Source organism: Monodelphis domestica, chromosome 1, assembly GCF_027887165.1.
Source record: "Monodelphis domestica isolate mMonDom1 chromosome 1, mMonDom1.pri, whole genome shotgun sequence".
NCBI lineage: Eukaryota > Metazoa > Chordata > Mammalia > Didelphimorphia > Didelphidae > Monodelphis > Monodelphis domestica.
The window spans coordinates 306,328,845-306,352,570 of NC_077227.1; the positions used below are offsets into that span (position 1 = coordinate 306,328,845).

At 38.4% G+C, this 23,726-nt stretch overlaps 1 long non-coding RNA gene across 1 annotated transcript; it reads right to left on the minus strand.

Annotated features, from left to right (window-relative positions):
* Positions 1-2,807: 2,807 nt before the first annotated feature.
* LOC107650841 (uncharacterized) lies at positions 2,808-23,346 on the minus strand. The gene is made up of 4 exons (XR_008915040.1): positions 22,879-23,346; positions 21,445-21,487; positions 20,331-20,449; positions 2,808-3,281 (listed from the first exon to the last, which is right to left on the minus strand). It is a non-coding gene; the product is annotated as an uncharacterized LOC107650841 (long non-coding RNA).
* Positions 23,347-23,726: the final 380 nt, after the last annotated feature.

A 23,726-nucleotide genomic window follows, 5' to 3' on the forward strand; every position in this document is an offset into this window, starting at 1 on the left:
AGCTTCCAGGTTAAAATAGTTTACTCCCATGCATCAGGGCATGTCACTAGATTGGCCTTATTAGAGGCAGGTGTAGACCTGCACTTTATAATTTGTAAACAAGAACTCTCTTGGGTAAGAAAAATCAGCAAACTCTCGCTGCCATTTTGGACGACGGTGAAACAGCCAGGTGAAGAGGAAGGAAAAGGGACAGGTGGATGTCCTCCTAAGACCTGCCTCTTCCTGTGATGAAGTAATGAAGGAGGGGTTGGGATCATTAAGTTCACCTTCTCTGGAGTTGTTTACCAGAGATGTCTTGGCAGATCCATAGGAGAGAATGGATGATGAGGATAAGATGTGTGTCAGAGATTCTCTACCTTTTTTACCATTCATTTCCGGCAAAGAGGACTCTCTCTTGCTCAGCTGCTCTAATTTGGCCCACGACTCTTTTGCCTTATTCATGCTCCTTGAAATTTGTTTAGATTATGGAGGGATTCTAGTAGCTATTTCAGATTTTGAGTGAGTGATTAATAAACTAACTTAAAAATTAAGAAATATTGCCTCTCGAGAATTTCAATCATTACAGATGGTCAACATATCATATTGCTCTTATTGTATATGACATTTAGGGTATATGGGGTATTCCGGGAGGGGTAGTATCTCTGGTATGGAGGGCTTGTTGTGCCCTTCTAGGGCAGCTCTCCAGCCTCTGACCCCCACCTGACACCCAGCTCTCACTTGTGGCTCCAAGTAGCTGCTAGCATGCGGCAGCGGCCACACCCTGGGCAATGGCTTTGACAGGCTGGCTAAACCTTGTGAGAGTAGCCATCGGGTTGTCGACCCCTGGTGAACCCCTTGCTCACCCAGCATGTGAAGGCTGCTTCAGCTGAACAGACGGAAGAAACCAATAAGAAGGTTCAACGGCTGAGATGGCGACGCAGCAAAGCACTGTGGAGTGCTTAGGGCATGTTGGAGCACAAAGGACAACACGGCCATCCAATGCAGCTGAGGAAGTCTCCAGGTGTAACGACTTTTCGTGCCACTGGACCCAGGCTTCCAACGCCGAGAGAGTGGGACTGTCTCTGTGCATCGACTCTTCCACTTAAATCTCCTTCACGCACAAGTGTCTTTGTGCACACTCATCTATCATAGATGAAAAGGCACAAAGACAATTGTCATCCTCGGTTACCGAGAGACTACTACTACTACTACTACTACTACTACTACTACTATATGACATTCTCTTAGTTCTGCTTACTTCACTTGCATAATTTCCTATTAAGTATTCATAGTAGTTGTTTTTTTTAACCCTTGCCTCCTGCCTTAGAATCAATGCTATGTATTGGTTCTAAGACAGGAAAGTGTTAAGGGTTAGGCAATGGGGGTTAAGTGACTTGCCCAGGGTCACACAGTTGAGAAGTGGCTCAGGCCAGATTTGAACCCAGGACCTCCCATCTCTAGGCTTGGTTTTCAATCCACTGAGCTACCCAGCGGCCCTCCTCATAGTTTTTTTCTGAAACCATCTAGCTCATCATTTCTTATAGCACAATAGTATTCCATTACAATCATATACCAAAACTTGTTCAGGAATTTTCCAATTGATGGATATTCCCTCAATTTCCAACTCTTTGCCACCATGAAAAGAGCTGCTATAAATATTTTTGTACAAATAGGTCCTTTTCTCCTATCTTTGGGCTCTTTGGGATAGAGACCTAGTAGTGACATTGCTGTATACACAATTTTATAGCCCTTTGGACATATTTCCAAATTGCTTTCCAGAATGGTTGGATCCATTCACAACTTTACCAACATAAACTTTTTTTTTTAATAAAGTAGTAGCAAAACATTCTCCCCATAAACCTGGGATACTCTTACCCAATTACACAAAGCTTTAGTGAGAAGTTTCTACACACAGACACATTGAGTACAATAATAGAGAGGGAACTCATGAGGCTCAGGCAACTCAGATGTACACTCTGCATGGCCTTATGACTTTTCTTTTGTTTGGGATTATCATGCTTCTTTTTCCTAGGTGCATTATTTTTGCTGGGCAGGGCACACAATGGTTTACCAATGACCAGAGCTGGCCACAGAGCTCACATTCCACCGATTATCTCTTTCCTTTTTTAAAGGGTTATGAGATTTTGGCTGATGCTTCAGCTAACCTTAAAGAGAGCAATGAAGTATAGATGTTTCTTTGCACTTTGCTTAAGAACTCAATACCTACCCCACTGGCTGTTTCCTATCCCTGAAATTGTTATATTAACAGCTGAACTGAGGGAAAATGAGTTGATCATGATTATATTGATTAACTCATTCTACCTCAAGACATAGGCAAAAATGAAGTAGCTTTTGCCTTCAAAGAGTTTATATTCTGTCAGAAGAAGCAATATATAAGATTTCTTTCACAGTATGCTAGAGGACCTGGTTTCAAACCCTAGCTCTCTGCTACTTTCTACTTGTGTAATAAGAAAATCATTTACCTTTCCTGGGTCTTTGTTTCATCTATAAAATGAAGAATTTAGCCTGTATCATTTCTTTTTTTTTTCCTTTTAAACCCTTGTCTGCTGTTTTAGAATTAATTCTAAATCAGAAGAATAGTAAAGACTTGCCCAGAGTCACACAGCTAGGAAGTATCTAAGGCCAGATTTGAGCCTAGATCCTTCCAACTCTAGGCCTGGCCCTCTATGCTACTTAGTTGCCCTGATAGCATCATTTCTAATGTTCCTTTCAGATCTAAATCTATGGTCCTTTGAAAATGTTAGTAATAATTTTTTAAAATTTTAATTAGCACCCTTGTCCAAGAGAAACACAAGACTTCATGTCAATTTAATTTTTAAAGTATTTATTAATCAACAAATATGATGCTTCTATTCTACTCAATACCGAAAGTAGAAAGTGATGCATACTTGGAAAGGTCATTGAAAAGTCTTGGACACCAGCCCAACTTCTGCAGGCACAGTGCCACCTGGTGACCAAATACACTGATTTCCCAGCCACATGGAAACTCTTGATGAAGTTTTCCCACTGCAAGAGATGCTGTACAAAGAGCCTGACTTAACTGAAGTTTGCTCAAGAGCCCCTGTTTTCCAGGACTGTTTGGAGATGGACTGGAAATTTCCTCTTAGAGCCATGAGAGTGAAGTTCGGAATTTTGATGCTCTAAATTTCCTGCTGAGAGAAGCATTTTCTCTACTCTTTCAGAGAAGATTTCATTGGCAGGGCAAGTTTGCCTCTGAGTTCTAAGCCATTCTGGTGAGTAGCTCTTCTCCTACTTGGCTAAGCAGCATCCTGACCACTGCCCTGAAAGAGAAAGCAAGCATTGTAAACAAGATTTCTCAAAAGTATGGTTCTTCTGTCCCTCAGAAGCCTAGATAGAAGCTGCAAGAGTTAGTCTTGCCTTCTAATCTTACTTCAAAGTTCCCTTCTCATTCTTCTCTAGGTTTTATTCAAGTCAATGTGCCTAGCATATCCTCCCTGTCTTTTAATCTGCCAGTTCCCTATATAATCTCTCCCTTTCACCTTAATCTGCTTTTACCTCTTAGAAACCTTTCCTGAAACAGAATACTATTCTGATGGCAGTACTCCACATAACCATTTAATGACTCCTCATCACTTCTGTTTCCTCACTTGTGAAATGAAGGAACCTTAAACTCTAGATCTATATTCTTCATATTGAATATAAAGTCCAAACTCATTAACCTAGTATTTAAGATCCTTTCCAATGTGGCCCCCTCTTTATATTTTTAGTCTTATCTTGTTTCCACCAATTCATCCCCACCCCCATATTATATACTTCATCCAGACTGTAATTATACACATACACATAATAATAATAACTAACATTTATATAGCACTTTAATGTTTGTAAAACATTTTATAAATTTAATTTCATTTAATCTTAACAACAACCCTGAGAGGTTGGGGTTATTGTTATCCTCATTTATAGATAAGGAAACTGAGGCAGATAGTTTAAGTAGCTTGCCTATAGTCACAGAGTTAGTATGTGTGGGAGGCAGGATTTCAAGTCAGGTCTTCCTGACTAGGTCCATCCCTCTATCTATTGTGCTACTGGCTACTTGCCATGGATACTCAGGATTCCTCTAGTCTTTTTAAAAGCAGGCAGGAATGATGAATACATGTAAAACAAAATATCTCCCCTTTTTTCTTTATTCACAGAATCACAGAATCTGAAAGATAGAAGGTCCCTCAATTGTATCCATTCCAACTCATACATAAAAATAATATCTACTACAACATTCAGAGTATGCTAGAAAACATGTTCTCCAAAATGGTCATGAAGTTTTCTGCCACTGGGCAATTGTTCATGGGTTCCTTTCTCTCTTAGGAAGTCTTTCCTCCAATTCCATCTGTTTAACTCCTAAACTTCTGCCACGGCTTCAATTGCTTGCTATTTTATCAAACCTTCCCTGATTCTTTCAGAGGGAACTGAATTCTTCTCAGAACTCAAAAGCTATGTGTTTATATTTCTATATTTTGAGAGAATAACTATACATGGCATTTCATTGGTTCAGAAAATTCCTGGAAAACAAAACTCTCTTTAACAATGTACACAGCAATAGCAATTAAATATGATGACCAGCTATGAATGACTTAACTATAATCAATAATGCAAGGATCAGGGACAACTCCAAAGGACTCATGACCCAAAAGGCTATCCACCATACAAGATAGAGTTTGAAAGCAGAATAAATTATACCATTCTTTGCTTTATTTCCTCCATGAATTTTTCTCTAGTGTAAGTCATCTGTGTTTTCTTTCACACAATGAACATGGAAATATATATTGTATGATAATACAAGTACAACCCATATCACATTGCTTACCTTCTTGGGGAATGGGGAGGAATGGGAGGGAGGAAAAGAAGATGGATCACAAAATATAAGAAAAATTATTAAAATTGAGTTAGGTGGCTTAGTGGATAGAGTCAGACTTAGAGATGAGGGGTCCTGTGTTTAAATCTGGCCTCAGACACTTCCTAGCTGGGCAAATCAGTTAACCATCCCCAAGCCCCACATTGCCCAGCCCTAAACTCACTTCTGCTTTGGAGCTGATAGAATAGATTCTAAGAAAGAAAGTATATATTTTTTTCAATTGTATAGATTAAAAAAAGAAAAAGAAATTGAACATTTAAAAAAAGAGAAAAGGAGACTCCCTCTACCAATGTGGTTGGACATGTTTTGTATGATGTCATTGTGTTCAAGAGTTTCCTGGAATATGTAGGGTCACACAACCAGTAAGTATCAGAGGTAGGACTGGAGACCAGATGTTCCTAGCTTCAAGATAGCTCTCTAGCTATCATCAGTCATATGGCTTCTTGCTTGCCTTACTGTTTTTGTATTTCCCTCATCTCCTCTACTAAATCATGAATTCCTTGAAGTTGAAGAAGAAATTACCATCTCTAGGAATACCTAGGAATACCATATCTCAAACTGTACCATAAAGCAGCAATTATCAAAACAATCTGGCACTGGCCAAGGAATGGGATGGTAGATCAATGGAGTAGATTAGATACACAATATACAGGGGTAAATGACCTTAGCAATCTAGTGTTTGATAAACTCAAAGACCCCAGCTTTTGTAATAAGAACTCACTCTTTAACAAAAACTTCTGGGAAAATTGGAAAACAGTTTGGCAGAAGCTAGGAGTAGACTAATATCTCACACCCTATAACAGTGATGGTGAACCTATGACAGGGGTGCCAAAGATGGAATCCAGAGCACTCTCTCAGGGCACACAGGCCACCCTCTCCTCTAACCCCCCTCCCACCCCAATTCATTACTAGAAAGGCAGAGGGACTCAGGCAGAGCTGCTCCCCGCCTCCCCCATGCCTGATGGCATTTCTTCACATTCCCCACCCCTCTGCCCAGCAGCCCAATGGAAGCACTTCCTCCCTTCCCTGACTGGGTTGGGTGGGTGACACTTGGTCTCTGTGGGGGTGGGGCATAGCATGAAGTCTCTGGTGGGGGGCTGGCAGGGCATTCAGTCTAGGGGTGGGGTGGGGGTGGAGCCTGACACTGTCTCTAAAAGGTTCTTCATCACTGCCTTATACCAAGATAAGGTCAAAATGGATATATGATTGAATGATACTGTAACTAAATTAGAGCAACAAAGAATAGTTTACCTGGCAGATCTTTAGAGAAAAGAAGAATTTATAACCAAACAAGAGATAGAGAGCATTATAAGATATAAAATGAATAATTAAACATTTTTCCTTTATTTTATTCCAGTAGTAAATTTACACATAAGTTTTCCAAGGTTACATGATTCATGTTGTCTCCCTCCCCTCTTCGCTCCCCTCTCCCAGAGTTGACAAGCAATTCTGCTGGGCTATACATGTATTATCACTCAATACCTATTTCCATGTTATTTATTTTGTAAGAGAATAATCTTCTCAAAACCCAAATAAACATGTAATAAATCACGTTTTCTTCTGTTTTTCTACTCCAACAGTTCTTTCTCTACATATGGATAGCATTCTGTTTCATAAGTCCTTCAGAAGTGTCCGCGATCATTGTACTGCTGTTTGTAGCAAAGTCTGTTACATTTGACTGTCCCACTGTTTTTCATGTACTGTGTATAATGTTCTCCTGATTCTGCTTATTTCATTCTGCATCAGTTCATGTAGAACTTTCCAGTTCTTTCTGAACTCATCTGGTTCATCATTTCTTATGAGGTGGGAAAGCTTTGAAGTAAAACCCTGGATCTGGAGAGGTACCCTTGTCAAGAATGATAGACTCCAAAAGTTAGCTTAAAAATAAAAGAGAAATTTATTAAATTGACTGCAGGTCAAATGGCCAAGGGGAGCAAGAGTGGGTGGAACGCTGTCTTCCAGAGGAGATGGGGTTTGGGATATTTATATCCTCTTGACAACAGGAGCTACATGACTGGGGTGGGGGGTGCAGAGATGGGGTGAATCAGGAATGGTATGGTTTGTTGGGGGTGGGAGGTGGTATAAGGAGATGTCTGAATGATTAGGTTAGGTACCACCCAATACTTATCAGGATGTAACTGGGAGGTACACATCTATGTTCATTGAGGATCTAGGGTTCTCAGGGATCAGAAAGGAATTTCCTACATCATTTTTGACCTGAAACATTTCTGGAGTTTGAGGTGTCCACAGTGAAACCCTGGGTCCCATACCACTAATAGTACAATATTAATTTCATCACCATCAGACACCACAATTTGTTCAGCCATTCCCCAAGTGAGGGACATCCCCTCAGTTTCTAATTTTTTTTTGCCACCACAAAAAGAGCAGCTATAAATATTTTTGTACAAACAGGTGTAAGATTTAAATTAATATCCAATATTTCAAGTATTATTTTATAAAGTTTATTATCTGATAAAATAGAATCACATGATTAAGTTTTTCTACTTGCTCAAAAATCCCCGCTCCACCAAGCTTCAACAGGAAGGAAAGTGAGAGAGAGAGAGAGAGACATGGACCTCCACCCAATTTATATCCTGTCTACTTCCGCATGTAATGAGAAGAAGTGAGTGGGGTTCTGGGAATTGTAGTTTTGCTAAGGATTGTAGTTTTTAGGGTAACAGATTCTAATTACACACAGGTCCATTCCTATTTTTTTTTAATGTCTTTAGGGATATAGACCTAGTAGTGGTATTTCTGGATTGAAAGGTATATATAAAAATAATAATTTTTATTATATTAAATTAAAAGGCTTGGGTACAAACATAACTAATTTAACCAAGATTAGAAAGGAAACAACAAACTGGGAAAATGTTTTTAATAACACATTTCTGATAAATGTCTAATTCCTCTTATAAAGAGTATAAGTAAATGTATAAGTAAAAGTAAAATGTATAAGAATACAAGCCATTCCCCAATTGACAAATGGTCAAAGGATATTAACAAGCAATTTTCAGATGAAGAAATCAGCTATCAATAACCATATCAAAAAATATTCTAAATCACTCTTGATTAGAGAAATGCAAATTAAAACAATGCGGAGGTATCACCTCACACCTATCAGATTGGTCAATATGATAGTAAAGGAAAGTGGTAAATGTTGGAAGGATATGGCAGAATTGGGACACTAATGCATTGTTGGTAGAGTGGTAAACTGATCCAATCATTCAGGAAGGCAATTTGGAACTATACCCCAAGCTATAAAACTGTGCATTCCTTTTAATCCAGTAATGCCTCTACTGGGTCTGTATTACAAAGATATTATAGAAAAGGGGAAAGGGTGTACTTGTACAAAAATATTTATTGCTGCTCTTTTTGTGGTGGCAAAGAATTGGAAATTAAGGAGATGTTCATCAATTGGGGAATGACTGAACAAATTGTGGTACATGTTGGTAGAGCTAAAAGAAATGATAAGCAAGATGATTTCAGAAAAAGCTGGAAAGTTCTGTGGGAACTGATGCAGAGTAAATAAGCAGGACAAGGAAAACATTGTACACAATAACAGCAACACTAGACAATGATTATCTATGAAAATTTGGCTACTCTCAGCAATGTAATAGTGAGAAGTGGAAGTTTAAGGGGACCTTGAAATATCAAAGTATACCCTCTTTAATGACTTTTCATAAAGACTGAGAAAAACAATCTTTAAAATGAATGTATTTATTGAGAGAGATGTGGAGCAATATCTCACATCATAGACCTGAGACAATGTTCCCCAGATATATATATATATATATATATATATAGAGAGAGAGAGAGAGAGAGAGAGAGATGTGTGGTCATGCTTCAAGTCATTAACTAGAGACAGAATGACCCTGATACACTGTTTCTAATAAAATGTTCCAAGGTTTACAGAGACACCCTTAACTTAATAGGAAAATACTATAGACTTATTTTTACCCATTCAAGCCTTCCTTCAAATTAACATTTTAATGTCAAGAGTTGGAGACAAAGGTTTGAATTCAGAAATAAAGGACAGGAATATTAAGTTGAATAGCTTTACAGTGGATACAAAGAGAGGAGGAGTTTAGGGCTAGATTACCTGGGAGGCTTGATACAAGGAGAGAAACTTCAGGGTCTAAAATGAGATCAGCCTGGTACAGGTCCCTAAAGAAAGTTCCCAGACAAATTCCAATTTATAAGGAGAAGAATGGGGTGGGGTAATCTTGTCTTGAAGGGAAATGGATGGGGGTAGGGTAATCTTATAAGAGAGATGGATGGAGGGTGGGAGAACTAGCTTTACTAACTTCTTAGATATATTAATAATTAATAACTTGAGCATAACACACTGATTTATCACTTCACTCACAATGATCTGGGACAATCCTGAAAGACTTATGACAGGGAATACTATACATCTCCATAGAAAGAACTATTGGAGTCATCATTCACATCAGTGTATTTTTGGTTTTATTTTGGGGTTTTGGTTATGTATGACTTTGCTCTTACAGCAATGACTAATATAGAAGTGTGTTTTTCATGGCAATAAAAAAGAGGAATTACCTTCCTCTGTATCCTTTTTAGCATGCTCAAACACACATCTTGAACTGGAGAACCTCCTCTTCCCTATGAAGTCATTTTCAGATAATGCCTTTACTTTCCCAGAATGTTAAAACAAGGAACTCAAATGTTAGATAATGATTGAATTGACCATGAATAGATCTTGCCTAGTTTCCAGAAAAGACTGAAGGGCTGAATTTGAAAGAGGAAAATCAAATCCAACTCCAAGGCTAGGGTAGCTTTCCTAAGCTTTAGTAAACTCAAGAGAACTGGCAGTTGTCACCCTCCCCCTTTTCAAAAGACTGTAATCACCCCATTTCTATAGTTTGATGGAAATCCATGGGCTGCAACTCTTTATGGCTTCCTAGATTGTAATCCCAGTACTAAGGCTCTGTAGTTTTTTCAAGATTATAATCTCTGTCCTGATTAAAGACTTATTATTATAACTACTGTCAATTTTGTCCCTTGGGAACTTGCCTTAAGGGAAGTCTCAGACTAACTTTGTCTTAGACTGAACAATAAACCTTAAAATACTGAATGATCTTGGTTTAGATAGAATTAGTAGATATTATTTATCAACATGGAAATCTAGAGATTCCCAGTTCATTTAGTTTGAGGATAGAAACCCCAGGTTTTGACCTTGTCACAGGAGAATTTCCCCCTGAGGGAGGGTCCCACTTTGCCAGACAATAAATATCCACTTCAGGAGGGAGGTAGACCCAATCCGAAGTCAAGTAGCTCTTTTGTCTCCAGAAGCCTTTCCCAGTATATCACACCCTCTTTCCAAGGATCGAACTCGGGACCTTCAGCTTGTGAGACTGACAGGCCAAAGCTGAAGTGGATGTCTATTGTCTAGTGAAGTGGGACCTTCCCTCAGGGGAAAACTCTCCTGTGACAAGGTCAAAACCTGGACTTTTCTACCCTCAAACTAAATAAAATGGGGATCTCTAGATTTCCATGTTGATATATTAATAAGATCTTAAATACCCTTTTGCCTTAGAAGTTTCTCCCACTGAATCAGAAGTCTCTCCCAGATAGTCCAGCCCTAGCTGGAATCCTCCTTCCCTTGTCTCCATTGTAAAGCCAATCAATTGAACCTTCCTGTTCTATATTTCCCCTTATAGTGTATAAGACTCCAAATGCTTCAGCTCATTTGAAAATCTCCTTTCGAAGTACTTTTCCCCAGACATTGTTCCAGAGTCCCAAAGCTTTGTCTTTGTATGGTATCTAGCACTTGACTCTGTGTAGTGGTCAATCAGAGCTTTGTCTTCCTTGTCCTGATTTATGGCTTATTCTTTTTTATTATTTTAGTGGTTCTGTGTTTTTCAAGGTTGACACTACTTTGGTAGTTCTTTATTTTTTCAAGTCCACAGCTGCATAATTGTGAAAGGGATGGAATTGGTGCCCAATTTTCTTGGGACATGTGTGATTACAGAGATTCTTTCAAAGGGAAGAGACTCGGAATGATGCAGAGAATGAATGAAAGCTCATAAAAACTGCATACATGTAGGGGAAACTAGGTCTTCAAGGAGTCCCTGATTTTGAGCTTGCTTCTCTGAAGATTTCATAGAGAAAACTTCATGCATAAGACTGCCCCCCCCATCCCCTCTCTCTTTCTCTAAGTTTGATCTAAGATGTTATCTCACATATTCAGAGTGACTACAGTGAGGTCATAAAGATCTCTGTCACTTTTGTGTATTTTCTTGTATAGTTGAATCTGTATAACTTTTCCAATTTGTGTTTGTTCTTTCCTTAGATAAATGCTTTATTTGCTGTTTACTATAGGTTATCCTTTTGTATAATCAGCTTTTGGTGGGAACAGGCCAAAGTACTGAGTGTAAACTTTGTTTCCTTTTGTCTTTTTTGCTTTCTAATCTGTCATTCCTATTGTGTTTTGAAAGTGATAAAAGTTGGGTTTGTTTCAAGAATGAAAACTCAAACTGTCCGTTGCAGTATAGTTTTATTGGGTGAGTATTCTAAGAAAAACTGCTCAGGAAAAAACCCATCTTCATTGCTCTGGCCCTGGCCTCTGAAGGATGTCCCTCTCCCCCCTTGTCAAAATGGGGGAGGGGGAATGGGGAAGCAGATTGTCAAGGAATGATTTAGCACCAAGTGCCACATGAACATGCCCTGCTAGAATTCAAGTTTCTAGATTTTTATTGAGGGTCTGTGGGATTCCTTCCTCCCATCTTTGGGAATTCTCAGCCTTTCCTCAGATTATTCCTCCCCTGGGTATTCCAGGCTGAGAAGTTGAGAGTGGGCCTAGAAGGGGTACAAAGATCCCCAGTATGCCTGTGTGATGTTCCCTCCTGTATTCTGCTTAACATCATCTTTCATCATCTGTCTGGCTTTCAAGATTGGGTGACTTTTCTCAGCCTTGTAGGCTCTTAATCACCTTGGAGAAAGTCATAACATCATCTATCAACCTTCAAATTAGCTCCAACCCAACTCAAACACTTATCAATCTGGAAGGAAGGGGATCTAATATTCTATTGAAATGGGTTGGAATCTACGCTCTATTTGGCAATATCTGCTAACATGTAAAAAGCATAAGATCTTCAAGTACCATTTAAACAAGAATTTAAAAAAACTATTTCAAAGAGGATTTCAAAGCACCATTAAAAGCACCATTTCTCATTCTTTCTGTGGAAAGGAAATAAGACTGACAGTTTGTGGGGGAAGGGGCATATACTCCATTTGAATGCATACAGATAGATTTTGTCAATATGCCAAAAGACAAAGGGTTTAAGTATTGCCTTGTCATCATAGAAAGATTGACTAGATGGCCAGAAGTTTTTCCTGCCAAAAAGAACAACGCAGCATTTGTGGTCAAAATCCTATTAAAAGAAATCATACCTAGATTTGGGATTCCCTCAAAATCTTGGAATACAAGCAACATACCACACACCATATCATCCCCAAAGTTCAGGGCAAGTGGAAAGATTAAATAAAGACATTAAAAATTTGATAGGAAAATTTTGTGCAGAAACACATAAAAAATGGACAAACATTCTGCCATTAGTTCTGTTCCATCTTAGAACACGACCCAGTGGAGGTTTGCACATCTCTCCATTTGAGATGCTATATGGACACGCAATTTGGCAAGGAATGACTTGTAAACCAGCTTACATGGCCATGATAGGTGGAGACTGTCAATTAACAAAATACAAGCTTTACAGACAAGAATAACAGAATTGCATGAAATGGGCTTAATACAACAAACACATTACCCCTGGATTACAATTTGCACAACATCAAACCAGGAGACATAGTATACTTAAAAAATTTCAATAGAAAATTGGCTACAGACATAAAATGGACTGGACCACATGAAGTATTGCTTACTACCCCAACAGCTATAAAAGTTGTAGGGAAAGACTCATGGTTTTACTGTTCCCGTGTGAAACCAGAAAAATTCTACACCACTGTAACAGACATAGTAGATAATTAGACAACAGATAGGGCTGAGAAATGAAAACAAAAACTGATTAGCATAAAAAGTACAACACAAAGAAATAATAGTGACACATAATGTTTGAGACAACTTTTCAGCCCAGAGGAAAAGCAACCCAGAGGAAAAGCATCCCAGAGGAAAAGATTTTAAACCAGCCCAGAGGAAAAGCATCAAGAAAAGATGCTAGAGACAAGAAATAAAGAGGAAAAGCTGAAATGGACAGCTAAGAAAAAGCTGAAATGGACAGCTAAGACTTTGAACTTTGTAAACTTGCTTATATAAGAAGAGGACAGATTGAAAATGAGACTTATGTGTAAGACTGAGTGTGTTGAAATAATAAAACAAAAGTAATTTCACATATTAGGGAAATAGCATGCATCACTACATAACATGGAAGAAAGAAGAGATCCATCAGTCAACATGAGAAGTGGAAATCTAAAGAAACTTGATAAGTATTAATTAATTAATTAATTAATTAATAAAAAAAACACAACACTATTAGACACAAAACACAAAATCACAAACTGACATATTAAGAGACCTTGTTTATATAAACAAGTGTCTGAAATTATATTTATGCAAAATGTAAATATGTATATAGTTAGTTCCATAAGGTCTTAGGCAAATAGAAAGATCAATAGATATTTCTATTTGATTGACATCATGATGTGGAACAATGTATATTGTTGTATTATATGTAAATAATTTCTGTAAATAATGTATTAGTTTTAGTTAATGTAGAGTAAGTAGTATTAGCACTAAGCTTCAAATTTCTTGTAATAGTTTTGTTCAAACATTTATTGTACTGAATTTATTGTAAAACCCCAAACTACCCTTACCCACTTTCCTGCTAAGATTTCCTTAGAGTAGATTTAGTAAATTGGTAACTATAATATAAATATGTAACCTTGGGAAGGTCACAACAAAAAAAGGGGATGATTGTGGAAAGGAAATAAGACTGACAGTTTGTGGGGGAAGGGGCAAACTGGGAGTGGCAGTTGGGTCTTGTGACTAGCACTTCCTGCCTGCTGGGTTGGGATGGGTTTCCTGGTGTTGGGGGAGAGAGGAACTCATTCAGCCCCGTCGGGAGTGGCATGCTCTTCTTGGTTCAGCCAGAAGACACAGGCTTCTGAAGGTTAGACTGGTTCTTGTTTGCTTTCTATCTACTGCTAAGATTCGGAATTATACAAAACTGGACTGATATAGAGTAGACGGGAGTGGGACAAACCCTCCACCAGCCTCTGGGGCCTGGCCTCAGGTATGAAGCTGAGAAAAACTCCAATCCCAACTGGTTATTAAACTTTATATTATTTGAATTCTCAGTCAGATAAGTGGACTATCTTTCTGGTCATAGAGGGAGCTGAACTTCAGTTCAGTCATTCTACAACAAACAATCCTTATCAGACCCCTGCTGTTTCCTCTCAGCAGGGGGTATCTTCCTCCTTTGTTTCACCAAGCAGTGTTCCCTCTCTCCCCTTAACTCCTCCATACCCCTGCTAAAGACCTACAATTATCCCCCTGTTTTCCAAATCCTATTTCCTTTCCCAATAACTATTACATTTCCCATTGCTCAACCACATCACTGTCATTTCAATTACCTAATTTCAAGTGTTAGAAATTGCCAGAACTTGTGCCCCACCAGTGTAACTTTTAAGAACTCAAGGCGGCCTCCATGTTATGATTAACTTCATAATAAGATTTTTTCTGTACATTGTCCAAATTTTGTTAGTTATTATAATTTACATAATTATATTTTCATGACATTACTTCACTTAAACATTTCCATATGAAATAGGTAGGGTGCCCCAGGAAAACTTCAGCAAAAGCTGTTGATCTGAAGAATTTAAGATAGAAAAAATTAAATATGAAGATAAAGTCCTTCAGTTGCAAAAACAGATTTTTCCCTGCCCTAGAAAGGATCTGAGGGAGTGAAACAATGAACCTCCCTCTAGGGCACAAACTGAATTACTACCATTGTCCTCAGGCGCTCATCTTCATAAGACTCCAAAATGAGTCTGAGAAAGGTAACTGACTGAATTGGGACATCACCACAAGCTGAGGAAGTATGGAGGAACTGGTCCTGAAACAGGAAAGATTGTTGAAAAAGCTAGATCTTCCTTGCCTCTTCCTGGGAGGTAACAAATCTCAGTGAAAGTTCTGAAGAAGACTGAGGAGTGGCTTGTCAGCTCCAGGCTATGGGGTCACTGACCTAGTTGAAAGACCATTGTATTACTTCAGTAAAGAGCCTGAAATTGTGCCCAGCTGAGTCTGACTGAAGGTGGAAAAACGCTGCAGTTGCACACTGAAGAGTGAATCGAGGGTCCAGCATATCAGCCCATCCAACCTAGATCTCACCCCTCTTCCCCCCAGTGCTGAGTAGCCAATTAACCTACTGAGTAGCAGCAGCCCAGCAACAGAATGGCCTGTCCAGCCTTATCCAGCAGCAGCTGTCCAGTGGTAGGTAAGCCTGCCTACTCCCATTTAACAGTAGCAAGGCAGAGACAAAGAAACGTATCCAGCATCAAGTGAGCTGAATGGAGATTCAATGCAACCAAATGATCTTGACCCAGCTTTGCAGCAAACTGACCCATTAAACTGAGATAGTAAGAAGCAGACCAATCTGAGCCTTCTGTTTAGCAAGGCTGCTTTGTCTTGCAAAGGGCCAGAGCAGCTGAGCAGTGAAGATTGTATTTATGCTATCTCCTGTGCTAGATCTATCACCAGAGCTATACCCTGCATGATCTTCATGAACACCTTCCAAAGAAAGAAAAGATATTAAAGCCCTGTAGTTGTGAACTGAGTTGGCCAGTAGTATTCCCTACACCTGGGCCTCATGACCACTGTACTTACTCTAAGCTTGCAATCAGTCTTCTCTCAATAGGCTCTATGTGTATTTAAGAGGGGATTCCAGGTTTGGGGGGGAGAAGGTTTTATAATGATTGTTCTTGCTCTGCTGGTTGAGAAATCACCTTTGCATCCTTTAGGCATTGAACCTGCCAGGGCTGGTGCAGGTTAGGGAAGTAAGTCCCAAAGGATTGTTGCACATATTTATATTATTCGGGGGGTTTTCACTTTTTTTTTTGGCAGAAGCTCCAATCTGCTACAAGACTTTTAATTCATTTGTACTGACAGACTTCGTTTGGTTTCTAAAGACCAAGGATAGAAAGTCCATCATCAGTAGACTGATGATGTAAGAAAGTGCTGACATCTGACCACTGCAAGCTGTGAGACAAAAAAACCATATAAATTGAACCCTCAGTCCTATATGATTTCCTTCTGATTCTTCAGTGATAGAGAGAGAGAAATAAAAACAAAACAACAAAAAAAAAAACCAAAGGAAAGAAGGGTACAAAGAATCACATAGTAGCCTGTGTCTAAATAGTAATTTAATTCCCGGTACTCTAAATATAACTAAGTTGCCATACTCCTAAAGTCACTGAAACATTTTTGGTATACATGAAACCAGAAGATATATTATTAAGGATATGCCTAGCAGAGAAGTAGGTAGGTGGACCACTTAAAGAATTCAAGGGATAATCCACTGGACAAAGGGATGCATTAAGATATAGGTAATATGCAGAGGAATAGAGCAAGGCCTCAGTGGAAAAGAGTGTCTCAGGAGGAGAAGGTGTGTATAGGTACCTGTACCATTGAAAGGAATGCTCATAACAAAGGAATTAATAGAAATATTGAAGTATGGTACAGCAACATTCTATTACAAGCATATAATCGCATCTCATATGCCACAACTTTTCCAATAATTTCCTGACATTTGTATTGTTTCCATTTCTTATTACTGTAATTATCCTATAAAAATATTTTCTTACAAAGAGTTTTCTTCTCTCAAAGCATTTTAGTTTTAATATAAAATTATTTACTCAAAAGTTGTGAAGAACTCTATAATTCTTATGGTATTACTCAATATTAGTTTCTAAAAAAGTATGTCAAGTCACATTTCTTGATTCTCCAAATTATAACACTAGAGCTCAATTGTCTTTCCCCTACAGCACAAGAACTTATTCACACATTGTTGAGTTCTTTTTATAACATTCTTGGGGAAGGGTCTAAGCCATCTATTTTTGAGCCTCCAGATTTAGCCACCATACCTTTATGAGATTACCTTCTCCCCAGTTCCTCACTTATCAGTTTCCTTTTATAGATTGTCTTCACCATCAGAGTATAAACACCTTGAGAGCTGGGACTGACTTTCTAATTAATGAATATGTATCCTCAGTGCTCAGCAAAGTGGTTGATATGGAATAGGTACTAAATAAATGTTAGCTAACTGACAACTCTAACAGCAATGTACAATTCAATAAATCAGGAAACATTTTTAAAGCATCTAATATGTGCCAGGCACTGCACTAAACAGCAGTCATATAAAAAGAGGTAAAAGATAGTTCATGTCCTCAAGGAGCTTTCAATCTAATGGGAGAGAGAACATGCAACCTAATGTATGAAAAAAAAAAGCTATATACAGAATAAATAGGAAATAATTATGAGAGGAAAGGCACAAGAATTAAGAGGAATCAGGGAAGGCTTCCTGTATAAGGTGGGATTTTAGGTTGGAATTGAAAGAAGCTAGGGAGGTCCCTAGGCTAAGACAAGATGGAAAAGTATTCCAGGCATGGGGAATATTCAGAGAATTCCCAAGGCCAAGAAATAGACTCTTGTTCTGAGAGGCCAATGTTACTAGATCAAAGAGTGAATGTTGGGGTGTAAGGGATAAGAAGAATAGAAAGTTGGAGAGGGCTAGTGTGAAGGACTTTGAATGCCATTTTGTATTTCTTCCTGGAAGCAAAAAGAAGCCCCTGGAGTTTATTGAGAGGGGCAGAGTGGAGAAATGATTGGATTCGTTCTTCAGGAAAATCACTTTAGTGACTGAATATTTTTCTGCAGACATGGCAATTTCATTTTTAATTGTATTTCCATCTAGACCTATTGTTTTATTGGTATAAGGAAATCTATAAACCAATGCAGATTGTCACCTTTTTTGTAGCTTATAATTTTAGAGAATTATATGGTTCACTGACAGTGACTTATCTGAGGCCACTCTGCCAATATTTGGCAGAGGCAAGACATGAACCTAGGCCTTGACTCCAAATTCTACTGACTATCCACTTCCTGATTATCTACTAGAGCACATGAATTTACACAATTCTTTCCTTTTAATAGGAAAGATAAACATTTCTAAACACATTATAAACCATTTGTAGTTTATGCTTTAGGTACTTTAAAACATTTGAATATTTGTTTTTACATTATTGATATCTGATTAAAAAAATGGAAAAAGAAAAGCAATAAATCTTAAGAAAATGATGATGACTCCAACCAGAGACTCCCCTCCCCCAGCAACATCAGGACACAAAGGCTTTTTGTCAGATCTGGGACTTGGCAGGAATGCTGGGTGATAGTCTTAGCCAGCTAAGCAGAGACAGAGCTATGGCTGGTAATGTTAATGAAGTTAAGTGGAAGAAGTAGCTTTCTCCCTAGGAGACCTCATTGCTAGCAATGAGGAATTTCCTGGAAGGAGATTTCCAGGATCACCCATCCTACTAGGCTTTTATAAAGGCATGGTACTCTAGTGGGAAGAGCCCTGATCTGGCAGTCAAGAGACCTGGGTTCAAACCCCAGTACTCTAAAAAGCTAACTCTATGAATTGTGCAATTCAGAAGCTTGGGTCTTCATTTGTTAAAAGAGGAAAATAATCTCTGCCCTTGATTCCTTAAAGGATTGTCATGAGTTTCAAAGAAGGACTATGCATAGTGTGCTCTGTAGGTGTATAAGCACTGGTGTAGAGGACTGGAAGTCAGGAACACATGAATTTAAATTTCCATCTCTGACTAGCTAGATGAATCTCCATCACTCCATTAAATCTCCTTCACTAACTAGTATGAAGATTGGATTTGTCTCTCCCTGATTGTAACAATGAAGGAACTTAGCTCTTTCTTGATTGTGAAGATTAAATTTTAATACCCTGTCGATTTTTAGATTTTAATCTCCACAGTGTAAAGCACAGTACTTAAAGTTGAGTATGGAGATCTACCCATTTGGGATTTTAACCACAAAAATGTGTGAACTCTCATTTCATGCATTGAGTGGGAGGTCTCTGACCCATGTGTGAAAGAGTGGGCAGTCCTAGAGTGGAGCATCAGCTGTGATTGGTAAAAATTTAGGAGAAGAGACACAAGATAAAAAGGACTTTAAAAGTGGAAACAGAGACACACCCAGAGACACCTGAAGGTAGTGAGTTGGAGTAAAGACACTTGGAATGAAGAGAGGCACTTGGAGTGGAGAGACTTGGAGTGAAGAGGGACACTTGGAGTTTGAAAAAGATACAAACTCAGAGTGGAGCCTGCTAGAGTTGAGACTGATAAAAGAATCTGCTGATTGAACTGACAACACGGTGAGTATAAAGACTGACTTCCTTCCTTGCCCTTTCTACAGGCATGAACCTCCAGGAAAGGACCATCATCTTGAGACTCTTTTCCCCTGACTGGGGCGTTAGAATTTCTACCTGTCTCTCTCTCTCTCTCTCTCTCTCTCTCTCTCTCTCTCTCTCTCTCTCTCTCTCTCTCTCTCTCTCTCTCTCTCTCTCTCTCTCTCCATTTCTCTCTTCCTTAATATCTTCCCTCTATTGTAAAATTAAACTACCATAAATTCCATTTTACTTTAGTAATTCATTTTTGGGATTTAGAAATTAAATCCCTGGTGACCAATTAAATATTCAGTTCAACCATGTAATTAACAGTAGTGTAAAAATTAAATGAGTTTCTCTACTAAAAGTATTATATTGTTATGAGGTTTATTAACGATTATTAGAAATCAAGGATACAAAATAATAAGCCCCATGCCTAGGGCACGATTAGTCCATTCACAGCCTTCTTACAACATGTTGCAATCTCTGAGTAGAGGAAGAGAGCCCTTGAGAGGCGGAGAGCCCTTTAAATAATAAATTGTGATCTCATCCAGGTGGAGACTCAGGTGAGATTATAGGGAATTCTGGGAAGTATCAAGGACTTCTAGGGATTGAAGTCTGGGGTTCAAATCTCCATTTTTACACTAGCTATATGAACTTAGGTGAGTCACTTATCCTGCCTGGGCTTGTTTCCTCATCTGCAAATTGGAGATGATGATGATGATGATGATGATGACAATAACACCTACCTCTCATAGTTGTTACAAGGCTAAATTGAAATAATGTAATAAAACACTGTAAACCTTTAAAGTGCTACCTAAATATCAGCAATAATTATTAATTATATAAACCAGTTTCCCCAAAAGGATCATGAAAACATAATCAACATAAAGATTACAATAATTTGAAGATAAGAGGAAAAAAGAACAAAACCAATAATTGCTAGCCGCATTGACAAAAAACCAGTTAGGGGGCAGTTCCCTTTGGCATGAAAGTATACATACAAATAAATGTTCAATCAACCTCACCCAAAGTTCATCCTTGATCTTTTCATGCAGTTTGTGGTCTGGAGGCATCCTCATGGTGTCTTCTCCAAACAGTTCAGTTTCTGGATTTGGAGAGGTATCATGTTTCTTAACCTAAAATTCTTCTCAAAAGGAATTTAAACTTTGCAATTTAAAATAATAATATTTTTACATTCTTCACCCTCCCCCCTTGAAGAAAGTGATTGAAAAACACAGGGATCACTTAGGGATGCATGGCTGAGTTATGAGGTATATGAATCAATTGGCAAGATAAATTAAAAAGACATCAGAGAAATCCAAATTAAAAAAAATAATTTCTGTGTGAAATATAGACTATCAAAGTCTTATGTGTAAAAATTCTAAGTAAAGGAAAAATAAATCTGTAACAGGTCCTTAAATCAGGGCCCAATTAAAATGATATAAGCAAATAAGCATTTACCCAGTCAGTAGCCAGGACTACAGAAAGTTGCCACACTAGAAAAGACAGAAAAGGGACTAGATTATAGGAGCCAGGTAGGAGCCAAATTTGAGATACTTGTCTGTAAGTATTTTCAAGAAGAGTGTGGATACAAGGAAGGCCTACGTCTTAACCTATGTTAAGCATCGCAACCTTGAATCTTCACACTAGGTTCAAGTCCTTTGTATTGGCTTAGAAGTGCATCAATCTTTCCTGGATTGGTTTCCTTTTTTTTTTTTTTGGACCTGTGTGCTCTTTTGGCACAATTTAGGTTTAGCTTTGTGCTTCTTTGGCCTTGTGCAATGGCTCTTTTGTATATCTTGTCCTGGAATCAGACAGAATCATTAAGCAAAGTCCCATAATTTTTAAAGCAATTAATGGCATCATTTTTATAGTCTCAAGCTTTGGGGGCATTCATTGACATTATAGCAAATGTATTTTAAAATTATATTACTGCAAAATAAAAAAGTTAAAGAAAATATTAATACTGGTGACATGTGCTTCAAATATAAAAAGGAGACAAAAAAGAAAAGATTGAAATAGTATATTGCACATGCAAGAAAAATATGATAATAAAAGAGTTTTAAATTCAAAAATATAGCTTATAATGATTGACACACCGTGTCAGCTAAGGAAATATAGAATACAAGGCTTTCTCACCAAAAATGAGATCCATTTCCTCTTCATGCCTGGCCATGATCCACTGTGAGAACAAGCAAATGAATTTTGCAAAGTAACAGGTTTGTTTTTTTTTTAAATAAAGAACAGTAGTACAAATATTTAGGAATCAATATCCCCAGAATTCTCAATAGCTCAACTAATTACAATAGCAAACAAATACACTATAATTTTCTTACATGAGTCTGCTGTATGACATTTAAAGAAATGGATACTTGTCAAGTTTTTACAGACATTTTACAGACAAATTTTACAGACATTTTACAGACAAATCTTTCAACCTTGGTAAACATATTTAAACAAAGTAAAACTCATTTGGGTCTGGAACATCATCAAGAAATCTAGATATCATTACAAAATGTGGCAGAGGAGTCTAGGAAAAACCCAAACTCCTGTACTGTTGATGTTGGGTAAAGTGAGCTGAAGAGTTATAAATGAGAGATATGCTCCTCTTTTGGGAGTGCTCCAGGGGTACTATATGCCCTGGGATTAACTTCCCAGCTTCTTGGTATGAGACTGTGATGTCCCATCCATTCACATTTTTATAAATGTGGAAGGTGGGAATTATAACTGTATTTCACTTCAGCTACTAAAATGGACCTTACCCCCTGTTAGGGGCAGGCAAAATTACCAGAGTTGTTGGAAAAAAAAATATAAAAACCATGTCTAAAAAACCCCTTAAAATCAATTTGAGATATTTAGCTCCTTAAATTTTCCAAAGGTTGTTATACAATTTTAATCAGTTTTTATAAAGTCCATCTAAAATATAAATAGCTTTTAAAACCCAGTACATCAAAATGATTCAGTGTAACAGAATAGTATTGAATACATTAATATATGAACTTAAAACCAACAAAATTAAATCTTGAACAAAAAAATCAGTAAAATGCAATAAAATACAGAAATTTTTATAAAACATTGGAGTCTGAAATGCCTTAAAAATATAACCCCCAGTCTCTTTAAGGTTTGTTGTTTTTTTTTTATCCATTTAGATGCCTATTGTCAGAAGGCAGAAGATTGGTAAGGGGTAGGCACTGGGGGTCAAGTGACTTGCCCAGGGTCACATAGCCAGGAATTGTCCAAGGCCAGATTAGAACCCAGGATCTCCCGTCTCTAGGCCTGGCTCTCAATCCAATGAGCCACTGAGCTGCTCCCCCATAGTGAGGGTGGGTTTTTGGAATCTCAAATTGGGCCAAAGAATTGCAGGGAAATGATTTTTTCCCCTGAATCTCAGATAAGATTAATAAAAGTATCAGTGCACTCAAAAGATATCCTCTTAAATAAGCTATGCTGTAACTTCCTGTTTGGAAAAGTCTCTTCCTTCTCTTTATTCTCCCCCCCCCCCCATGTGATCCCCTGCCCCCAGTCTATGTGAAGGCTAATTGTATCCTAAAGAAAGAACATCCCCATTTTTACCAGTTGGTTTGTGGTCCTGAAGAAATTGGGGCAGCTACCAGCAGCGATCTGGGTCAGAGGCCAGAGTTGCTGGGGCCGGGCTGGGGCTGGGCCAGGTGAGTGAGATGGCTGGAGGTTAGGAGTCAGAGCCAGAGTCAGAGCCGGGGTGGACGGGGCTGGGGCCAGGTGAGCTATCTTGGTCAGGAAGGTGCAGAGAGGCAATCAGGGATAGCAGGAAGCAAGAGCAGGCAGCAGGTACAAGCTAATCAAGAGGCTTTTTTTCCTGAAAATCCTTGGAGAAATGTGGCTTAAAAAAATCTAGGCAGAGAAATGTAGCATACCAGGCATGGAAGTATGGCTGATGTTTTAAATACTTGATCAGAGCAGTTAATGATCTAAGGGCAAGAGAATTATTGAGCCTAAGCCACAAAGGCTTAGCCCTCACCTTGTCAGACCTCATTCCTCTGAAAAGTGCATGTCAGGTGAATCCCCACCTACTCTGATCTTGTCATTATCTATGCTACCAATGAGAATCAACTATGCTTTGTTACATATTCATTCATCCTCACAATCCACAATAAAGCCTGGGGTAAGTGCATGGTTCTTCCTCTTGTTTCCTGCAACCTTGAAGTTCTCTCTGCCGTCTCTCTCTTTATCTTTCCTAATGCCACTCTTGGCCACGTGCTTTCTATCTCAGAATTTTGATTTCCACGTGTCAACATATTTCTCACATTTTCCTTTAATTATCTTTCTAAGGAGAATGTCATCAGGGACCAACGCCATCCCTTACTAAAAATTGACTTGTCTGTGTCTCTTATTTATCACCCATTTTCTCAGACTCCTTGCTCCTTCTTGAGCCCAAACCCACT